Source organism: Podarcis pityusensis (genome assembly GCF_964106645.2).
Source record: "Podarcis pityusensis genome assembly, chromosome: 11".
NCBI lineage: Eukaryota > Metazoa > Chordata > Lepidosauria > Squamata > Lacertidae > Podarcis > Podarcis pityusensis.
The window spans coordinates 34,024,729-34,046,582 of NC_138036.1; the positions used below are offsets into that span (position 1 = coordinate 34,024,729).

Sequence of the window (21,854 nt, forward strand, 5' to 3'; positions counted from 1 at the left end):
GTTCATTGTCCTTTCTCTTTGCATTGCTGTGAATATGAGTGAAATCAGTTAAAACACTTCAACACCTAACAAGTTTCTCAGAAACTAAATACATTATATTCTATTAAAAACAGTCAGTCTTTTTTTTCCCCAGGAGTTTTGGAAGCCAGCCAAATTAGTAAATAGGAGTTAAACAAGGAGTACAGTACATTCGTTATTAAATAGTTTTATTAGATATATAGTTGGTAAAAAAATTAGCAATTTTTCTCTCCCAAATAAATATAACTTTTTATAAATAGACAGAAAGTACCACAACCCACCTATATAAAGGTCTGCTGTGTAAATAATTTGTTTGATCATAAGAACAAGTCAGAGCATGCTGTGGATATGATTCACAGAAATAAAAGCGAGATTTTCCATGGACTACAATGAGATGTGGGTTTCACCCCACTATCTCGGATTCCCCTTTTTCTGGGCTCATAACTTTGATTCACTGTCTGGGATTCTCTACCATCTCGAATTCTATCTTTGAATTGGTTATGTGGGCAATTATCTCTGTAATGCTGCATGTCTTCTGTGTAGATTATGATCATATCCACACCATATGTTTAAAGCACTTGGCTTTCTCCCAAAACTCCTGTAGGGAACTGACTGTGGTTTGTTAGAGGTGCTGGGAATTGTGCCTCTGTGCATGGTAAACTACAATTCACATGATTTTGGGTGGGGGGAAGACATGGCTGCAAAAGTGGCATGAATGTGTTTTAAACATATGGAGTGGATGTGACCTGTGTTGATCAGGGAAGGTTTCAGGATTTTAGAGTTGGTAAGGAGCTTCGGAAGTTACCTAGCTCAACCCCCAGCTCAGTGCATGATCTACAATACAGGGTACAGCTGCAATGTTTCTGACAGGCCTCTAGAAAAGACACTGTCAAACAGCTGCTACTGTTAGGAGGTTCCTCCTAATATTTAACCCAGCTCTGATTCCTTTCAATTTCTAATTTCTCTTTGGAGCAAGAGAGAACGAGTCTGCTTCATCTTTCTCATGAAAGCCTACCAGATACTTGAGGGCAGCTTTCATTTTAGCGTTAACTCTGGAGGAGTATGTTCCAAGATAACATACTAGAGTGATAGAAGGACAGTGTCTGCCACTTTTCACCATACTATATTTTGGTTCTTAGTTGTGTTTGATGCTACATTAGACTCTTTTCATTCATATGCCTATACGCCTATATTTTTTCCCCAGTGTCTTGAGACAGCTATATGGATATTTTGCAAGTGATGCTGTTTTGCAAATTTCCTAAACTGCTGGATCTCCAATAGTATGGAACTCGACTGTAAGGCCATGACTGAAATACAAAAAGGCTAATCTATTGCAGGCTTGGAGTAGAATTAAAATGTGGTGTTTGATAATCACCCAAGATGATTGAATGAGAATACATTGAGGAAAGGGGGGTCAAATAGCTCTGAAAGTGACAACGTCAAGGAAGTATTCAATTAATTTCAGGGATTAGTGAGGAGTCACAATCAGAGCATGGCTGATTTTGAGAGTATTGGTTCATATGATCTATAATTTATTCTAAGAACGTAACAATTTCCTACTCATTCAACTGCCCTTGATGTGTAACAGTTCCTTCCAGGAAGAATAACTTACTATACCTGCCACTCAAGTGGTCTTGTAGTACCTGAGCGATTCTGATAGAATATTTTGTTCTTAGGCCATATTTTTGTACTTTTCAAGACTGCTCTAAATTAAATGATTAGGAAGAGGAGCATTGGGTTTACGCTGCAGGAATACTGCATCTAACGCACACACAAAAGGAAAACCAGTTTGCAAATTGGCTTTTCAGATGTATCACTTACCTTTTAAAATGAAATATCAATAGATATATATGCAAACAGATGTATGCAAGGGCAATTGTGCAAGATTATAATTTCAGCAGTTTCGTCATTATCTTAATTTCATTAAAGCTATTATGTGTTTTCCCTAGTGCAAGGGAAAGAAAGAAGGTTTGGAAGAAGGAACAGCATACACAAAACTTCTGCACTTCCAGGGAGTCACAGTTAGAGACAATACATAGAGAAAACTTTGTCAAGTTTTACAATTTACTGGTAAAGACAAAGAAGTAGTAGAAAAGTGAACTAGATTGCTGGGTGTTGTCGTTTTTACATAAAGGAATGGAATGGATAATAAAAGGTCTATCTGGAAAATCTAGAGAAACAGAGTATATTTAGCCCCCCCCCCCCCGATGTTGTGGGGCTCACATGAGCTGGTTTTAGCTATTTAAAAGGGTGTGAGAAAGAAGGAAGAGAGTAACTATAGGCACAATCTATGTGGAAATCCCCTGGTGGAAATCTCATTGCAACGAACAGGGGCCAGGCAAGGTGTATTTTAATAGGGCTTGCCTATTACGAAGTCCCCAGTGACCATGCCCCATATCTTCCAAGTATAGAGTACAAAGCACCCGCCTCACGTTACACAAACAAAATTTTAAGATTAGAACTAGGAAGAATTCTGCAACAGTAAACTACCAATGGAGGTTCCAAAATGTTCTTCCTTGCAAGGTTTTATGCAAATACTGTGAATGTGCCCATCAGAAAAGCTTGAGGTGCAGGTTAGACTGCCTTAAATAATGGGACTGGACTCAAGGTCCTCCCGGGCCGGTTTACAAATCTTAAGAGTCTACAATTCTGAATATACATAGCTATTGATGGCAGTCATTTAAATTTGTTTCAGTCACTCCTGAGCGTTTAGGAAAAGGACAAAGTGCACCAATTCTGCTTTTTAAACCATCCAACCTTTAAATAAACAACAACATTTATTTATTTTAAATTTCACTGACAAGAGGAAAGGTCCATTTAACAGATACTATCTGTTAGTAGATAAATGTTAGCCCTTTATTATTCAGTCACACTCAGATATTTAGATGATATGGTAACAATGTCAAAAGCTGATGATCAGGGTTAATCAGTATGAAGCTAAATAAGTTGCATATATGATTGCCAATACACAAAATTAGGTTTCTTATTCAAAAGAAGTAAACTACTTTATGATTTCAGGTGTAACAAAACAGACTAATTTTTAAACAGAAGGAACTCAGGCTACAAACTCTATTTACAAAGATTTTAATTAAGTGAGTCACATTAACAGAAGCTCAGGTGTCTTGATTCCACAAAAAGAAAAACAGTTTGTAGCTTACTATTTTTGCCATTGCTCATGAATTTGTACAGTTTCGTAATTTCCCATAGGTATCTGTTTTGCTTTTAAAAAAGAAAACTTTCTAGAATTATTTATCTTTCAAGATAATGGGCATGGAGGATTTTCAGAAATAAAAGGCAACCTTCTTTGCCTGTTTACTCAGAATAAGTCCCCCTGTGTTCAGCAGGTCTTATTCCCAGTAAAGTGTGTGTAGTACCACAGTTACAATGTATTTAGGGTCACAGCCTAGGAAGCAAATGATGTGGTATGCTACATATTTAGGTATTATCAATCAGTGTATAGCTCCATGCAGTGCTATCTTATTCGTGTTTGCTTGGAAGTAAACCCCACTGTATTTCATGTGGCTTAATCCCAGGCAAATGCACACAGGATTTTAGTCTTGGATTGATATCAGAGGAAACACAGGTTCAGGTTCCTTAAACAGCCAATTAAGTTACCGATTATATATTTCCTCCTTCTTTCTGAACATAATTTGTGTCGTTGTATGAAATCAAGTGACCTACAGTGACAGTTCACAAATTGAAAACTGTTCTTGCAAATGTCTGTGTCAATGGCATTCTGCTTTGGCAGCTGCCTGGTTTTAGGACAGATATAAAGGCAAATCAGCTGTTCTGCATGCTTCAATTTTTTTTTTTTTCATGAACAAGACAGACAGGCAGACCAAGGCTGTGATCATAAACACAAATTTCTTGTAGAAAAAAAAAAGGAAATTGTTTGGATTTACTTTGAAAAACCGATTAGCGTCTGAAAAACCTTGCCCATTTCTTGAGATCAGTAACCCCTGGACTTCATGTTCCATACATAGGGAAAATCACAAATATTCCATGTAGAAAATCTCTTTAAAGTTGTTGAACAATCCTGGCTTTAAAACTCCCATGCTTATTTTCCAAGCAGAATAACCTCCAGTGCCAAATTAATGTCACAATTTATCTATCTGTTGTTCTGTGCTCTTTAAACTTGCATGCCAGGCAGTATGTCAGTATGGAATCTGGTTGTTAAAAGCAGTTTCATATGTTCTCTTTGTATATAGACTTTGTCTTGGGTTCCCCCCCTTCTTCTTCTTCTCCCCCCTCTTTTTTTTAAATAAAAAAACTTGATTACTTGTTTACAGAAATGCTTTCAATTTGTTTGACAGTTTGTAAGAACTGCTGTGAAGCACAGTTAAAAGCACAAGCTTGTGAAAATAGAAATTCATCATAAAAATTCTGCTCCTCCCTAAAATATGCCTTAGCATTTGATCTCCCCCCCCCCCACGTCTTTGCAGTAATTAAAATAAGATTGTCCTGAAAAAATGTTCCTCTCTGTAGACTCCACCAGCAGAATGGCGGTTTTATGAAATTAACAGTTGTTCAAACAGCACACATGATGCAATTATAGTGAAATCAGGGTGCAAATACACTATTATATTAACACGTAGCTTTTGTTTCATAATCCAACTTCTTTCCCCAGTGACACCACCAGTATTTAATGTATGATTGCCCTTTGATCAGTAACATCTTAAAATTTTAAAAAGTCTTCCACATTCACTCCCCATTTGATTGAAAAACTCACTCCTGTACATTATATCCGATAGGACATTCAACAGGGGTCAGAAACAAATACAGAATCATAGGTAGAATGAGGCAAACAAAATGGAACATATTCTTTTCACTTCTCACTTTTTTAAAAAAAGGAAAATCATTTTGAAAGTGGGGGGTATGTGCTTCCTAGCTTTCCTGCCAATTCCCCCCCCCCATGCTAAACATATATATTCTCAGCATTTAGTCTTCAGAATACCTTTTCCAAAAAGCGGCAGTAATATAAAACACTGGATCTTGGTCACGAAAGTTTCTTTTGTCAAAGGAATTATTAGAAAGAAGCATGTTTCCAAATGTGTCTCATTTTTTAAATAAAAAAATATCCCTTAAGTTTTTGAAAACTTACCTGCGGTTCCTGGTCCTAGGCAGAATTCTATAGTAGAATTGGGAGATCAGCCTCAACTCTATTTTTATAATATATATATATTAAAAAGGATTTTATTTATTTAAACTCACCAGTGCCCTTCTTCTTCTCCAGGAAGATGTACCCGTCAGCACCTGCTGAGGGTTTCGATGATTAAACTGACAGGTAAAAAATTCCTGTAGAATAAAGCCAGACCAGCTGGCTTTGAAGAGAAACCCCCCAGTTTGGGTCCTGTTTGCCTCACTCACCCTCTGCTATAAAGGCACAAGCTTTTTCCCCTTTGCTGTTGACCTGTAAGATGCGTGATTTCCATGCACAAGTGTCTGGCATGCCTGGCCCCACCTGCTCCTGTCACTCGAGAGTAAATTTAGCTGTAAAAGGTATCACTGACAAGCAGACCTTTGTCAGCTCTGGCGAAAGAACATAGAATTACTCTGTCCACAAAGCAAGCTGTAAGTTCAATTGGAAAATATCAAATCAGTAGCTTTATCCAAAAATCACTTCTTGGGAGGAAGCAAAATGAAATGACTTTCAGATGGCCGAAAGTAAAAGAAAAAAAGTGTGTGGGGTGGGGTGGGGGAATACCCCTCTTTTACAGTGAAGTTAAAAAAAAAATCTTATTTCCAAGAATAATTTTAGAACAAGACAACTTTTTGTACTTTTTAATTACAGCTGGAAGGAAACTTCTTTAGAAATGGAAACAGAACACACATCATTCGGGTTATTAAACTATGTTAAGTATTAAAGTGGATTTCTTTCCCTTTTCACTCTTACTTTTATCCGGAGAAATATTAGAAACCTAAAACTTCTCAAAGAGGATTCAGTAATCTCGCTCCCCAAATTAGAATGTCGTGTTAAGAGACTGCATTTCAGAATTACACAGAGGCTTCGAAAATTGAGGAATCGGAGCAAATGTGCATAAGTAAAACCTTGTTAAACCTTGAAGCATTTTCATTCTGGATTTTTTCTCCTTTCTAGACTAAGGTAAGGACATTTATGTCTCGCCAGTCTGCTACTGTTATTCATCCTGGTAACAACACACACACAACTCACAGGCTGTTTTTGACTATGTAACTTCTATTGTATTTATGTAACCTATTGTTACTCATCTGCCTTCCCTTGGGGAGAAAAAAAGTGTATGGTACTAGATATTGGGGGGGGGGGGGGAATCTGGTAGTTTCCATTAGTATCGTTAATTCACCAGATGGGTGAAATACCAGGCAAATGATCTATCTGCATTACCAAAATCCTGATCTTCAGCAATTTGGCAGGAAACTACGCAAACTATTTGACGACATGCCCCAGTACCGTTGTGCTTAAAGGGGGGGAGGGTTGAGGGGAGAGAGAATGAGAGGTATTGGGAAGGGGAGGCTGGGTCACAGGCCCTTTGTCAAATAAACAAGCTTCCTATTTACTTACTGCACATAAACAGCTACTCACCAAACTCATTTCTCTGCAGGGTACCACTTTCAGATAAAAACATGGACCTGACTGGCATCATCCAGTATCCATGGAAACACGGTAAGTACCTCTCTCAGAGTGAATGTCTCTTATTCAAGATTTAAAGGCTGAGTACTGGGTAAGTGAGTGTTTTCATTTAATAATTATATGGGAGATACTTTTTAGAAGCTCGCAAAGGGGAAACAGGTTTGGGGTGTTGCGTGTGCCATAACAAAGCCCTTATGCTTTCATCATGTTTTTAAAAAATCGTGTGTTTGAGGTTCAGACTCTCTAGCTATTCACACATACCCCACACACCAAAAAATGCAAGCTACCTTCTTCAAGACCCAGTGAATAGGAGTTTGAAACTTGGAACCTCTGTTAGTACTGGAACAAAGCTGCTTCTTTGTTTACTTAGTAGTTAGGCAGTGCTCCTATTGTATCCCACCCCCCAACAAAATAAAATAGGAAGATTTTCAAAGCATTTATACCTTGATTGTTAGGTCATAGAATTAGCCAGGCAACACGAAATCTTTGACTAGAGTGAGAGGCCAGAATTTCATGCACTGTGTTTGAATCAAATGAAATTATTTTTTAAAAAGGCCTTTATTTTTAAAGGCTAGATTATTTGTGTGTAGGCTGCAGTCTTGGGTGGAAATATTCATGAAGATAATGAGGCATAAGTGATGGTAGTGTTGTGCTCTGAAGATAGTAGAACTTAGGATCACACACATACTTGTTAAGAGTCAACAGCAGGCATAGGCAAACTCGGCCCTCCAGATGTTTTGAGACTACAATTCCCACCATCCCTGACCACTGGTCCTGTTAGCTAGGGATGATGGGAGTTGTAGTCCCAAAACATCTGAAGGGTCGAGTTTGCCTATGCCTAGTCAACAGTAATCTTGGTTATGGACTGACATCTAGGAATATATGAAGGCAAACCAACTGAAGCTAAATCTAGATAAAATGGAGGATATAGTTATAGGTGGCCTTTGTGATCTGGAGGCGTTTAAATTTCTTTTCTGCATGGGAGATCAGTTTCCCTGAAATATTAGTTTCTTAGCCAGGGAGCTAAGAAACATCCACACTTGTTTTTGGATGCCCAGATGTCTAACATGTCCACAAGTACTTTTTTATCAGTTAATCTCCTGGCATTAGGGCCCTTTTCTTCCGAACAAAGTTGTAGCGACTAATATCCATATTGTAGTATGGACATCTGCACCTAGCAAGATCACTAGGAAAGGGTTTGATCAAGTTTCCAGATAACTGGGAAATGAGGCCTGACCATGAAAAGAAAAGATAGATCCTTCTTGAGCATGATGTCCAAGAATAGTAATGAAACTTCTTTTCCAGCAAAGTCTATTTAAACCTGAAAAAGAGTAAAGGTACTGTGGTTCCAGCAGACTTTGGAGTGGTTAATAACTGGTATTTATGTATTTAGCTCTAACAAACGTTTTGAAAATGATGGTATTGTCTTTATAGTCTTCTAATATCTTTATAGTCTTCTAATGGAACAAAAAGCAAAAAAAAGCAAAAATAGGCAATGGAAAACAAATAATATAAAACAAAACAAAAAAGGTTACTACAAAAAAGAAGAAAAAATTCTAATGATGCCTTCTAATACTAAGATAAAAAAAAATGTTAGAGTGTGAAGTCTTGCAAAAATTCTAGACACAAGCAGTTAAAACATTTTTTCCAGAGTTTCCAGAGTTTCCATATTATGAATCTGTTACCTTTGAAAATGAAGAGAGAAAAAGATCTGTTTTAAAATGAGCTTCATTTTGCATGGATTTCACTGACTAATCCCGATTAAGTAGTTTATGAATTACAGCCTCAATCAGGTAAATAGCAGTTCCCCTACCTGGACTAGGTTCTTATATTTGCATTTCATTAAATATAGTCGTTACCGCAACACATTTCTCTGCTGAAAGATCCAGCGGAGGTAACTGAAATCCAACTGGTTTAGAGTTCTGGCTTCCCTATTTTTATCACTCTGCATATTATTTTCATTTACTTTCTTTATTGTTTTTATTTGCTAACTTTTCTCAGCAACCCGTCCCTGCTGAGTGCAGATGGCATGAATGATCCCACAGATTCTCTGCTCAATAAGCCAGAATGGTATTGCAGACATTCTATATTAAACTTCTCTTACTGCAATAAAAATGTTACTTTACCACATGCCTGCTTCGGATTCCGCATCATTCTTCAGGTCTGTATGCGTACGGATTCTTTATAGAAGTTTACTTAAGTATTGTGATTCTAGAACCTGGTCAAAAATGGTTGGATCTATTCCAAGGCCTTAGATAAGTCATCCCCCTTGCGGAGGGGCGGACTTGGGACTTTGCTGTGCTCTGACACTTAGAATCAGATATTTACTTGGGCAGCCATTTTAGGCACTTCTCAGTCTTACTTTGCTTAAAATGGGGTTGGTAAGGGTGTGTGCGTGATGTTCCAACTGTTGCCTACTCAACATAAAACTAACAAACAAAAATATTGGCATATACAGTGGGACGAAATATGCATTTCATACAAAATCATGGAAGATGGTTCTAAATGCGCCGCAGCACAATATTAAAATTAGAGGCACCAGTGAAGTTTTCCTGAGCCAAGCTAGAAAAAGAACGACAGGCACTTGGAAAGCCTGCGTCAAATTGAGAGGTGCACATTAGCCCTGAATTCCCCCCCCCCCGCTTGGATGGAAGTTTTCTACCCCTCCCTTTCTCCCCATAGTGCTAACTAACAGTGGACGAACTCAGGGGATTATGGTAGTTGTTGGTTTTCACAAGAACTCCTGAAAGAGTTCTTGGGAGAGCAACATCTTTTATAGTCCTTTGTGTTGCGGCCACTGCAACAGGGAGATGAAGAGGAGGACTGGTACGGGAGGTGGGGATATTTTATTTTCTCCCCATGAGTGTCTGTTCTTATTACCGTCCAGCTTCCAGATGAGGAGGAGATACTTTTCCAAGGGTGAAGGGCTGGTATGGACTGTTGGAAATGAGTGTAATATCATATCCTGGAAAAGGGCATGGCTGGCTGGAATCCTGAAAATAATAATTTAATTATTAGTAGTACGAAGAGGGTTTTTGGCCACTGTTGTTGCAACTGCTGCTCTTTATTTTGGGGGATGTTTCATTATACACCTTTAGGTGCCAGGCAAAAAGGTTCTTCTTCAACTAGGGCTTTGGCTGACTAACATCCCAGATCCTTTGAAATGTGTGTGGGGGGGCACTAGGGGCGCATCAGAAGATGGCTGACAATAACATCTCTCCGACCCACACGAGGTAATTTGGAGGCTGTGATGGGAGTAAATAGCCTCCCTACCCCCCCAGGATTGGGGGGGGCTGCCCTTGCCTGCTGTGCCCTATACCACCCCCGAATTTGTGGGGATGGGGGCACTAGGCAGAATGCCCTTCTGTGGATATCGGCGCTCCTGGACGCTGCCTCTGATCCGCGCCTCTAGCTGCAAGAACTTCAAAAGAAACGATTAGGATGAAGCGAATGCACATATTTCAAGGAAGGAGGGGGAGTGAAGACTGCTAACAGAAGAGATCTCTGATAAACAAGACGAGTCGGAAGAACAAGAATTAACCAGATGAAGATACACCAAGACTCGGTATGGCAAAAGGACTGGATGGGGGAGGGGAAAAAAAAACTTTCCTTTCTTTTCTCTATGTGATTAAACAAGAATCCCCCCCCCCACAAGTCAGAAATGTCGTTTGAAGGAATTAAGCTGTGGATTTATGTCTGTGTGGAGATAAATTTTCTAACCAAAGCATGCTTTAAGAAGAGCGTGGAATGTATAAGGGCTTTGGAATGACGCAGTTAAAAATACTGTCGCCATATTGGGAAGTTCTGTCGGAGGACTTAAGTCTGGGAGGAGAAATAGAGAAATAGAGCTGTTTTTATATTGTGGGTGAAACTCCTCAGAGGGACTTAAGAATGACAGTTCTGTGATTAATGATGGAAAGAGCGATGTTATCTATGAATGCGATGATATATGGAAACCATCTCGATTTGAGGATTGGATGAACGGAAAATTCACACAGGATTATTATTGGTGTTTACCGGTTTAAGGAGATTATCAGAAGAGATCATAAAGAAAAAAGAGAAAATATACGAACAAGATGAGATGTGGAAACAGCAAGATAAGACTGGATTGAATTATGAACTTTGTTTGGACTGATTTGGACATTAACGCAGTAGCAAGAAGATGATCAGAATCCCCTTTCGGATCTTGAAATATGGGTCCCTCAACAAAATTTAAAATTCGGCTTTGTAATTCGGAATTTATGTGATGTGATTTGATTTGATTGGTTGGTTAATAAAAATTAAAAATTTTTTTTTAAAAAAAGAAATGTGCCTGTGGGAAGGAGGGTGGTTTATTGGCTTGGCTTATTTTTGTTCTTATTTTTATCATGTATTTTGTGTTTTATCTTGTATTTTTATGCTGTGAACCACCCTGAGATCTATGGATAAAGGGTGATACATTATTATTATTATTATTATTATTATTATTATTATTATTATTACAATGGGGGACATGGTAAAAATATAGAGACTGATGTATTTCTCTCTTTTTTGCCTGAGATAACTTCACCCCCCAATGCCTATGAAGGTATTATTGTATATATTCATCACTTCTTGAGTGTCTCAAAGCAACTTACATAATACAAATACACTAAAGCCAAATATAAAACAGCAATAAAACAAGACATTGTGCAAATCCTACCTACCTCATTTAAAAGGATAAGCACTAAAAAGAGGCCTCTTGGCTAAATCTCACTACATCTCTTCAATTTGTTTTTTATATAAAATATGCTCCGTGTATGATTATGTTATTGTTTGGATGGTTATGTGTTTGTACATACATTTATGATTAAAGTGGGGAAAAGACCCCAGATAGAATTGGTTACCTTCCCAATTAATCATCAAATTGGTCCCTGGATGTTCATGCAAGTACAGTGGAAGCTCGATTGTTGAACGCTTCGGAAGCCGAAGAATTCGGAACCTGAATGCCAACAAGCTGGAAATGAATGCTCCTGTTTCGAATGATTTTCAGAAGCTGAATGGCTTCCAAGGCTCGTTTTTCATCCCCCCTCCCATTGACTTTGCAACCAGCCCATTGATCCTTGGTTTTTGAACTTTTCAGAAGCTGAACGGTCTTCCGGAATGGATTAAGTTTGAAAACTGAGGTTCCACTGTACAACTTTGGTAAAAGGAAGTGTGCAATAAGTAAATAAATAATATATTCTCAAGCTGGTTTCACAGATGCCTAGTAATGTTTTGTGTACTGCTGTTCTATAATGCCACGGGTGCCCAAGGGTTGTAGCTTACACTGCATACCAAATTGGGTTTTCTTAAAAACAAAAATTACTATTATTGTGGTTATTCTTAATATTAATTTTGTTTCTTTATTAAAAATACGTATATGCTGCCTGTCATGTCTGCAGCAGATCATAAAATACAATATAAAAAGCAATGTATAACAACCAAGTGGTTAAAAAAGCCTTAAAGTTCTACAGCAGCAGAGAACAGGAGCCAGCAAAAACTATAGAAAGCAGAAACATTTTTCGCATGTGTTGAATTGCGCAGATATTTGTGTATACCTTTTTTTGGTCAGGAGAGGGGGAGACTATTTCTGAGAGTGGGCATCATCACAGAAAAGGCCACCTTCTTGATTGTGGCCAGATGGACGTCTGCTTTATCCATTGTGTGGATTATTTAGTGTTAAGCTTTCGTGATATTTGCTGTTTTGCATAGTTTTGCTTTTAGTATTTAGTTGCCTATTTAGTCTCTTCAGCTTGCCAAGAGTTATATTATAAAACTGAATATTTTTAGGTTAAAGAAGAACTAGGTGTAAAAGGAAAATAATTAATTAGCGACTTCAAACAAAGTTTTTAAAATTGAAGCCAAGAACTTAGTTTTTTGGCAGATCTGTAATGCTGCGCAATTACATCAGTATTAAAAACAAGAAAGTTTGAAACTAAGAGGGGCTATTTTGAATTAGAAGTGTCCGGAGTAAATACCAATTTTTTTTCTTTTTCTCAATGGTATATTTATGTGCTACACCTCTGGAGATACATCCCGTTATCTCTAGAGACAGATGGATGCCAGCCAACCATTTGTTTGCTACGTTTTATCCCCAGAAACCAGTGGTATAGTGGAGAGGGAGTGCCGCTCCAGGACTTATTTCAGTGCAGGTATGTGTTGGGGGTGGCGGTGGTGGTGGCAAGGCATTGGATGATAGAGCTGTATGTGTCATGTGACCTGCTATGCACTCCCTAAAGTAGCCAGCTGTCTTCAAGTGAAGTGGAGGACACTGTCCCATGACCAGTGTTATACTAAGATCCAGCTGTCAGTCCTGTCAGATTCTGTGCATAGAGAGATGGGGAAAGTCATCTTGTCCTTCAGCCCCGAGAGTGTTTGGGGCTGGCCCTGGAATTTGGTCCTAAGTTGCTTTTTTTCCTTTAAAGGAACATGGTCTGAGAACTGCTGCGGCGGAAGCTTAAAATTGCTTATTCTGGTGTGTTGTCAGGTTAATGCTTTGAGGATGGCTGCAGAGTACTTACCAGGGCCAGGGCCATCTTCTCATGGGGATTGGATGATAGGTCAGGTACATTTTTGATGACACACAACTGTCACATATCTTTCTAGCTTTCATTGATCTGCTCTAATTAGCTGTTTGGAGTGCATCACACAACTCGGCTTGTGCAATATTATTTTGTAACATGAGCAAAGCTTTTTCCACCAACTCAGCATTTGTTTGTTGGATTACTGCATTCTTCTTCTTTTTTTCGCTCTGAGCTCATGCCTATCATTGTCCTCCAAAATATATTAAAATACACAGGCACAGAGGAGCGTAGCATGAATACTGTGAGAAGTCAGCTCATATTGTGAGCTTTTCTTTTAAAATCCATCATATTACTTTGTGTAATGCACCCTCTGTGCAAAAGTGAGCATATTTCTTCACTACAGAAAATATATCTTCCTTCCTTTCTTTGGCAGCACAGCTGACCCTGACTGCATGTCAATTTCCCCATGAGAGAATCCTGCTAAGAAGCATGTTCAGATGCTTGCTAAGAAACAGCATAATTGCTCTTCTCTCACTTGTACCCAATATCTCAATGAGGATTGGACAAATACGCTAGAAATAGGCTGGCTGCGTGTCCTACTTTACAGAAGATAGTTTTTAATATGTGAAAGGAGACTCCTGTCTTGAAGGTTGTCCATCCACATGTGGTTCAAAGATAAAAGAACCAGAAGAAGGTATAGCAGGAGCCTTGGAGGACTGTAGCTTAGTGTTAGAGCCTTGCACACAGAAGGTCCCTGTTCAACCCCTGGTGCCTTTAAGTAGGGCTAGGAAAAGCTCCTGTCTGAAATTCTAGAGAGCCACTATCAGTCAGTGTAGCCAGGGAAGCGCTAGATGGACCAACAACAGCATATGATGGACCTTATAAGGCAGCTTCCTATCCAGACAGCACTGTCACCTGATATCTGGTCACTTGTGTAATTGCTGTTCGCTACCCAGTACCAAGGGGATGCGGGTGGCACTGTGGTCTAAACCACTGAGCCTCTTGGGCTTGCTGATCAGAAGGTCGGCGGTTTGAATCCCCACGAGAGGGTGAGCTCCCGTTGCTCGGTCCCAGCTCCTGCCAACCTAGCAGTTCGAAAGCACACCAAAAAGTGCAAATAGATAAATAGGTACCGCTCCGGTGGGAAGGTAAATGGCGTTTCCATGCGCTGCTCTGGTTTTGGTGTTCCTTTGTGCCAGAAGCAGCTTAGTCATGCTGGCCACATGACCCAGAAAAACTATGCGGACAAACGCCGGCTCCCTCGGCCTGTGAAGTGAGATAAGCACCACAACCCCAGAGTCGTCTGCTAGAGGTGGGGGTGGGGAACAGTGAGGACAAAGCAAGCGAGTCACATATTGGGGAGGGAGAAGAATGGAAAAAGTGAGAGTGGAGCCTCAGGCCAGATACGAGGATTCCTGGCAGAATAATGCCAAGGCCAGTGGGCTGAAGCAAAGAACAACAGGTGGCTGGAGTAGATGGATATGTGCCATGCTTTATTTGAAAGGCTGCTAGGGGACAAGCGTCTGTTTTGAGAGGCTGTCTGGTCTAAGTCAAGATGAAGGATAAAGAACCTTCCAAAGGGAGAGCAAGGGCCTTAAAGTTGCCCATCGACACTTAGCCATTGAACCGCAGGCTGAACTGGTAGGCAGGCTCCCCATAGTGAGATGTGCTGTATTTCTCTTTAAACTGTACACATGATTTCTAAATTTTCATCAACACATGAACTGGGCTATGCAAAGTTTATGCCATGCTATGTTTTTTGGGCAATGCATTTCCTCCTTTCCAGGATGACCTATGTGACCATCCTAGGCAGGAAAGGATTGCTGGCTGAGGAGGATGAACTCTGAAGGAAGAAGGAGTTTGAGATGGAGGAGATAGCATGCAGAATTGAATTCGTCCCTAGTGAGGATGAAGACACTCAGAGTTGTACAGTGGTATGAAGATAATGAGCAGACCCAAACCTAGAGGTCTAGCTGATTCAGAGCTTGGGGACAACATAAGCCAGGTCTGTTGTTTCCAGGCTTCCTAGCAATGCCCACTTGCAATGGGACATTACAGGCTACCAATTTTTATCTTCATGTAGGACCCTTGTAGCTTTGCATGCTGCATGACAGCGTTTGGTAGGACCCTTGTAGCTTTCAGTGCTGTATGACAGCATTTTGCCCCCAGCAAAATAGCCCATCATCAGCTTGTCCCATTATTTTGGATATTTTGATCTAAATGCTTTACATTATGCCATACTGTCTGTTACGATGCCTGAAGTACAATAGCAGAGATCCAAGCAACAATTCACTTTCAGATGGATCCAAGACACTGGGCTGCCTGAGGCCAAGGATACACTCCATGTCCAAAAACTGACCAGGCTGGCAGTTGCATTCTGCTTCAGAATCCTGCACTGTACCTAAAGGCAGAAGACTGGCTTAGCAGGTACAGAGCAGACTGCATGGCACTTGCACACACAGCTCTGCCCACTCGCTTCCCTTTAGTATTTGCCACCTGAGGCAGCTGCCTTACTTTGTCTCATGGTAGAACCAGCCCTGGATGCAGGCTAAGTTAGTTGAACTTAGTTCCTTTTTCACATATGCTGGGAAAGCAAACATTGGGTAAGAAACACCAGAAAGAAGAAGAAAGACTTGCCTTCCATCTGCAGCTAAATACCTCTAGAAGCTCACCTATAGGGTGTAGCACTCAGAGATGCACTATCTCTTGGCCATGAAAGTTCTATGTACCTATACATTGATTGGTCTATATTGCATGCATAAATAGAAGATATTTGGAATGGAACAAGCTGGTATATGGAAAGATGGGGCTCCCACCCAGGGTGAGATCTGAGTAGAGCTAAGCAGACGACTTTCCCATCAAATTTTCCTTCTTTGTTTCAAAATCATTCACTTCTGCCCTTGAACACAAATTTTGCATAGTATACTAATCTTGATCTTGCTGAGTCATTCTGCCAGCTGAAAGGCACTATTTTATACATAAAATCCGGAAATCAGTTTGTGGCCACCTACCCAGAGGCACCTCCAGTCTCTAGTCAAGTGAAACCTCCTCCAAATGTAAAACATGTAGGTATCTCTGCAAAAATTGAGTGATAGTGATTGGCTTACATTGTTGCCCATTTCAATGTCCTCTGTTGGCCATCGGTGCTATACACATTTGAGATCAATAGGGCAGCCGCAGCTGAAACTTGGCAAGATTTTAGTTTGCTACCAAAGGGTGGAGCTATGATATTTAATTAATTTAATTTGCTTAAAGTGGATGTTTGCTTTTGGAGCCAAGTTTTGCAGAAGCAGATGGATTATTTGGCATATTCAGCAGCCACAGAAGAACATTTGGACATTGCTTCACATTCATTGGACATCCTAAACAAACGCAAAAACTTGCATTATTGACATGCTCCCTGTATTTTAAACAACCATAAGTGAATACCGGAAAATCCAATTGCTCTTTGGAACGCTGCCTTGCTCTTACTGTTTTAAGTTGACAGTAACATACTAGCTTTGTTGATCATTAATAATCATGCATTGCCATCTACCACATTTGGTGTACAGATTCTAGTACCACTCTTCAGAACACCTTTGTGGGTAGTTCTTCATTTTGTATGTCATAATGATCTGCTTGTCTCTGTCAACTTCCTTTCTGAGCTAGGATTAAAGTCAGGACCAGGATCTCTTAAGAATGTATGAAGCTGCCATATACTGTATCAGACCAATGGTCTATCCAGTATTGTCTGCACAGAATGACAAGTGTTCTCCTGGGTTTCAGATAGGAACCTTTTCCAGCCCTACCTGTAGAGGCAGGGGATTAAACATTAAAAAAAAATTCTGCATGAAAAAAATTGCTCTACCAGTGAGCTATGGCCCTCCCTAACTTGTGCAGCCTGCCCAGGAAACAGAACTTGCCCATGTTATCTGGCATTTGAGGACCAAGTAGACATGTGCTAATTTCATGAATTCTATTAACATGCACAGTGGGTGTGTATGTGTGTTATAAATAGCAGCCACCAGGAAACTTGAGCTATCTTGATATCCTGCTATCTGTTTCTTTTTTATCAAAAATCACCTCTTTGATGTTGACGCCAATGGTCGATCAGGGCAATAGCTTTCCTTGAAATACAAAAAGCCCCAATTTTGGACACAACCATAATAGCTCAGGCTTTCTCATGCCTGCTGCTTACGGAACAAATTAACAATATGCTAGTTTGGCCCTCATGCCAAATATTGAGGCCCAGTGCAGCTGCCCTAAAATTCTGTATAAACGACATCCTTACAGTGTCGCATTGAACTACATGGAGGATGCAGCAACTGACTCAGCATAACTATATTGAGAGCTGTGACTCACATGAAGGTGACGGCCCTTCCCCCCCTTTCTATGCTCACCTGAATTGCTCTTTGCCCCTGGAGATCATTCAGATGAAAAAGATTTAGACCATTTGAACAAAACACAGATCCTTTGAATGTTTTTGCCTCCAGAAAAAAACGCATTTGCTTAAAACTCTGAACATGGTCCATTCAAAGGTAATCACTTTGATGCCCCACTAATTTCAGCAAGAGAGATTTAAGGCACACAGTTTGTGCCAGTGTGATGCTCCCTCCAGGAATGGAATAAGCTTTTCAGCCCCTGTGCTACTCTACTAGTCAGTCTGCCTAGCCAGGTCTCCTGCGTTTAAATTAAGCAAACTAGAATCCTCTGAATTATTCTTGCTCATTCTCTGTAAACCCCAGAAAAGATCACTTTTCCCTGCCCAGATTGAAGATGGAGTAGGTGGTTGCCATGGCAAATTTCCAGAGTTTGCAATGCCAAGCAGCTCCCTAGAACCCGCATACCTATAAAACTCTCAGAGGAAACTGGGAACTCTCTGAGGTTAAAGAGGCCAGCTGCATTCTGATGTTCGGTTGAAAACAAAACCAAGTGTCCTTTTTTTACAGAAAAGGTTTAAACCTGCCTAGCCTTCCTCTGAGAGTTTGTTGTTGTTGTCGATTAACAGATGTGGTGCCCTCCATAATGTAGTATCATATTAACATAATTATTAAATGTAGATTGTGTCTAAGGATTGACAAATTTGTTAGTTGCAGTTTTTTCTTTTTTCCAAAAATTCAGTTCTTCATATTTCTGCATCAGTTTGTGAATTTGATTTTTAAAAAGCGCTCATGAAAATTCATCGGCATTTTATAGTGCATTTCTCCTAATACATATAATTTTGGAATTCAATTTTGCCAAATACCCACACCTTTTGCAAGCAATTTCCTCTGATGCCATACATTTTAATGCACACTTTCCCATATAATGCATGCGTGTTTTAATACATATTTTGAAAAACTGCACTGCAAAATTCAGAAAAGTGAATTTCAAAGGATAGCTGTTTTTCATTTTGTGTGTTTCTTGGGAAACTGTTTTCTACTTCCTTAGATGCATTGCTGATCTCCATCCTCAGAGTTAGTACTGCATAAGGAGAGCCAAGAAAGGATAGAGGTTCTCCATTCTGGAATCCTCATGGATGTCCCTTCTAAGCTTAAAAAAAGCACAAATACTCAAAAGGAGCCTGTGACAGCAGCTCACTTTTTAGAAAGGCACCTGTTCTGTCCTAACCTTGTATCTGATTGGTTCCAGCAAATCTCACAAGATCTAGATACCCCATACTACGAAATAGGCCTGTATGAACACTCTCAATTTGCCTTCTCCACAACATCAAATGGTACTGGCCATGGGAGCAGCTGCTCTCCACCACAGACTGAAAGGGCTGAGCTTCTACTCTGGCATATGTACCACCACCAGGGTTTTGGAAGAGCTGTAAGAAATGGGGCCCATTGGGAACCTTTTGCCTTCCAAAAGTTACCCAACTACAACCCCCACCACCCTTGGCCATTAGCCATGCTTGCTGAGGATGTTGGGAGTTGTAGTTCAGTAATATCTGGAGAGCCAGAAGTTCCCAACACCTGGATTACACACTTAGGACTAAACTAGATGCAACATTAAATGTGCCTCTACAGTTAATGTGCAAGTTTTAAAAATGCAAATAGCATCAGCTTGGGGGGGGGGCAGGAAGAGCTGATTACCTCTAGACACCGCAGGAGGTGTGCAGGGGGGAATTTAACCATTTCTCCCCCTGCTGTAGAAATGAGGAAAATTCGAAGCCACTTTCTTTGCATTGGGAGAAATCCCCTACTGGCCAGAACCAGTGAGGAATTTCCTCCGGATGCAAATAGCAGCTTCAGTGGAGGGAGTTTCCTCTGAGCTGCAGCAGGTGAGTAAAGGGTTGAGCAAACCTCCACTGTGCCACATCTGCTACTGTCCTCATAGTTACATCTTATTTGACCCTCAGTACCAGTTGTGCTGAAAGGGGAAGGTGCAACAAGGGAGAAAGAGTGGCTGCAGTTAAGGATGGGTGGGTGGAGGCAAAGCCCATGAGAAGCAGGAGACAGCTCGTTTCCCCGCTTGTAAAATGGCAATGGTGAAAGTGAACCTTTAGAAGCATTTTTGTGCCGTTTAAAATCTGATAAATCATCATCAAAGGGCTGGCAGTGCAACAAGAGCATCCAACAAAATTCTGATTCTGTATTCCATTTCTCTCTTTTATCCAGGGTTGTCCTATTTAAATTGCTTGAATTCCACGTGAATAAGCTTCAGGTTCTTTCCTGTAACTTCAGTAGGTGCCTGCCTGCCTGCCTCCCCCCCTCCCATTCTTTCTCAGCTCTTTGCTAGATTGGCATTATCCTGTAGTAGTGTCACAGCCTGCAGTCATTTAATGCCTCTTCTTGTGGGGTCAGGATTCCACGCCCAAGTGCATTTAGCAGGTCAGTACAGTAATTTTAAATGTCTTTCTTTCAATCTTTTGCCATCTTCAATTATACCTTTCCACCCTACTATTTGTGTAATTTTCTTCTGTCTGAAGTCTCTTTACTGTTGTTCTCTATTGCACAGCATGACAAATTACCCATCAAGCTATATCTTTTCAGCCCAGAAATGTGCAGCAGCAACACGGAGTCATGGCATTATCACATGTTGTGCACTTTATTTCCTTACAGTTCATTCAAGTGTGTCACGTTTTTCCCCCTGCTTCCTTTTTGCCATGGTGCAGATTAACCATTTTATCGGCTGTAAACTTTGGAAACAATTAGAAACTAATTACGCCGAGAGCCGAGAGCAAGTACCTCATTGAGCCGGTGGCAATGTATACATTTCCTTATCATCTCCTGGTTTTTCTAAAAGAAAAAAAGAAAAAGAATGGCCACAAAGCCTTTGGCTTTACAGAAGCAAAGGCTTTGGTCTTGATTATACAGCTGACTAATTCCTGGCATTGGACAAGAATTATTTGTTGCCGCCGGCCACTAAACAAATTAACTGTAAGACACCATTCCATCTGACAGGGAGCCCAGACCTCTCATAGGAAAGGAAACTCTCTGGGCCAGATGTGTGCTCTACACATGTTCCTTTTTCTGTCTTTCACTTCAGATACAGCTAAGAACCAAGACTTGTTTAGTGTTTACTCAGAGATCTCAGAAGTGATGCTAGTAGGTGACAAAAACAACAACAACCTAATGTGAAAGAATCAGCAGGATTACTGATAGTGCCTTTTAGAAATAGTGGCTAAGGTGATAAAAGGTTTTCCTACCTATATCAAGTATACCTATATATATCTTAGGGATGCGTGGACCAGCTTATTTTCATTCCATGTCAGTTTTCCATGTGTTCAATCACAGATCCATCCTGTGCAATATATATATATATATCTCACTTTTAAATTGTATGCATTTTGAGTGTTTTTTATATACATTCTTCCCCTAAAATGCACATTTTTCTATACATTCCAATGCATCTCCTCCTAAATATGCATTTTGAACACCTCAACTGATTCAGCACCAACCACGACAACAAGATTGCTGTGATGCTAAGTGACTTTATCCTCAAAAGTCTCTCATGACAGGCAGTATACTCATCACAGTGACCCTCTGAGGGGCCTAGCAAAAATCCCTGAAGGGCCAATAGAGGATGCAATGGAGGCAGCAGAGCAGGCCTTCTTCACTGCCCTCATGCTACATAGTAAGCACAGTTGCCTACATGCTACTCACCAATGTTGGGCCAGTTTTGAAACAAGTTTTCCACTCCTTCTGTTCTAGTCTTCACCCTGCCTGCTTTATAACTCACAAGTCTCTGGTATATGAGGGACCAATGTGAGCTTCATAGCACCACATAGGACACTCAGGAGTGATCCTGTCAATGGCTTACCTCATTTCTTCTTTCCAGAGCAAGACCAGAGACTCAACAGGATCAGCAATGGAAAATCTCCCAGAACATTCAGGAATCCACTTGGTTCACTGAGTCTCTGGGGGCAGACCTTTCTAACTTGTCCCTCACTCCTACAGGGAGAAGTTGCCACAGACTATTACAAAGATAAGATTATTAAAAAGCTATCTAGAGATCTGACTTTAATTTAGGATTGTATGATGATTCACTAGACCACATTTTGCTTCTGTGTCATTGTTGAGATTTCAGCTTTGCCACAGACTCAACAGAATTGAGTGGTCAAGAGCATTCACCCAAATAGAAAACAACTGGCTAGTCCTCATGACCAACAAAGACAGTTAGTTTAATTTTCTTTTCTCCCTGTTGAAAGCTTTGCCAGAGAAGACCAATTGTGTGTTTCAAGAAAAAATTCTGGGTTAGGTTCAAAGCTGTGGGAAGGCTTAAATAACAGATAATTTGAC

At 40.2% G+C, this 21,854-nt stretch overlaps 1 protein-coding gene and 1 long non-coding RNA gene across 10 annotated transcripts in view; one reads left to right on the forward strand and one right to left on the reverse strand.

Moving 5' to 3' along the window:
* MEF2C (myocyte enhancer factor 2C) overlaps positions 1-5,410 on the reverse strand; it is a 174,509-nt gene extending 169,099 nt beyond the window's left edge. For 2 of the 9 annotated variants that reach the window (XM_080972849.1, XM_080972850.1), the window contains exon 1: positions 5,230-5,406. The gene's annotated coding sequence lies outside the window, so the exon portion shown is untranslated. Of the gene's footprint in view, positions 1-5,229 lie in introns of all 9 variants that reach the window. The other 7 variants (XM_080972854.1, XM_080972847.1, XM_080972853.1 and 4 more) reach the window with 6 other exon arrangements.
* A 1,132-nt stretch (positions 5,411-6,542) lies between these two features.
* The window catches only part of LOC308458462, a 43,134-nt gene continuing 27,822 nt past the window's right edge, over positions 6,543-21,854 (forward strand). Inside the window, exon 1 of the long non-coding RNA XR_013977441.1 lies at positions 6,543-6,658. This is a non-coding gene — a long non-coding RNA (uncharacterized lncRNA). The remainder of the gene's footprint in view (positions 6,659-21,854) is intronic.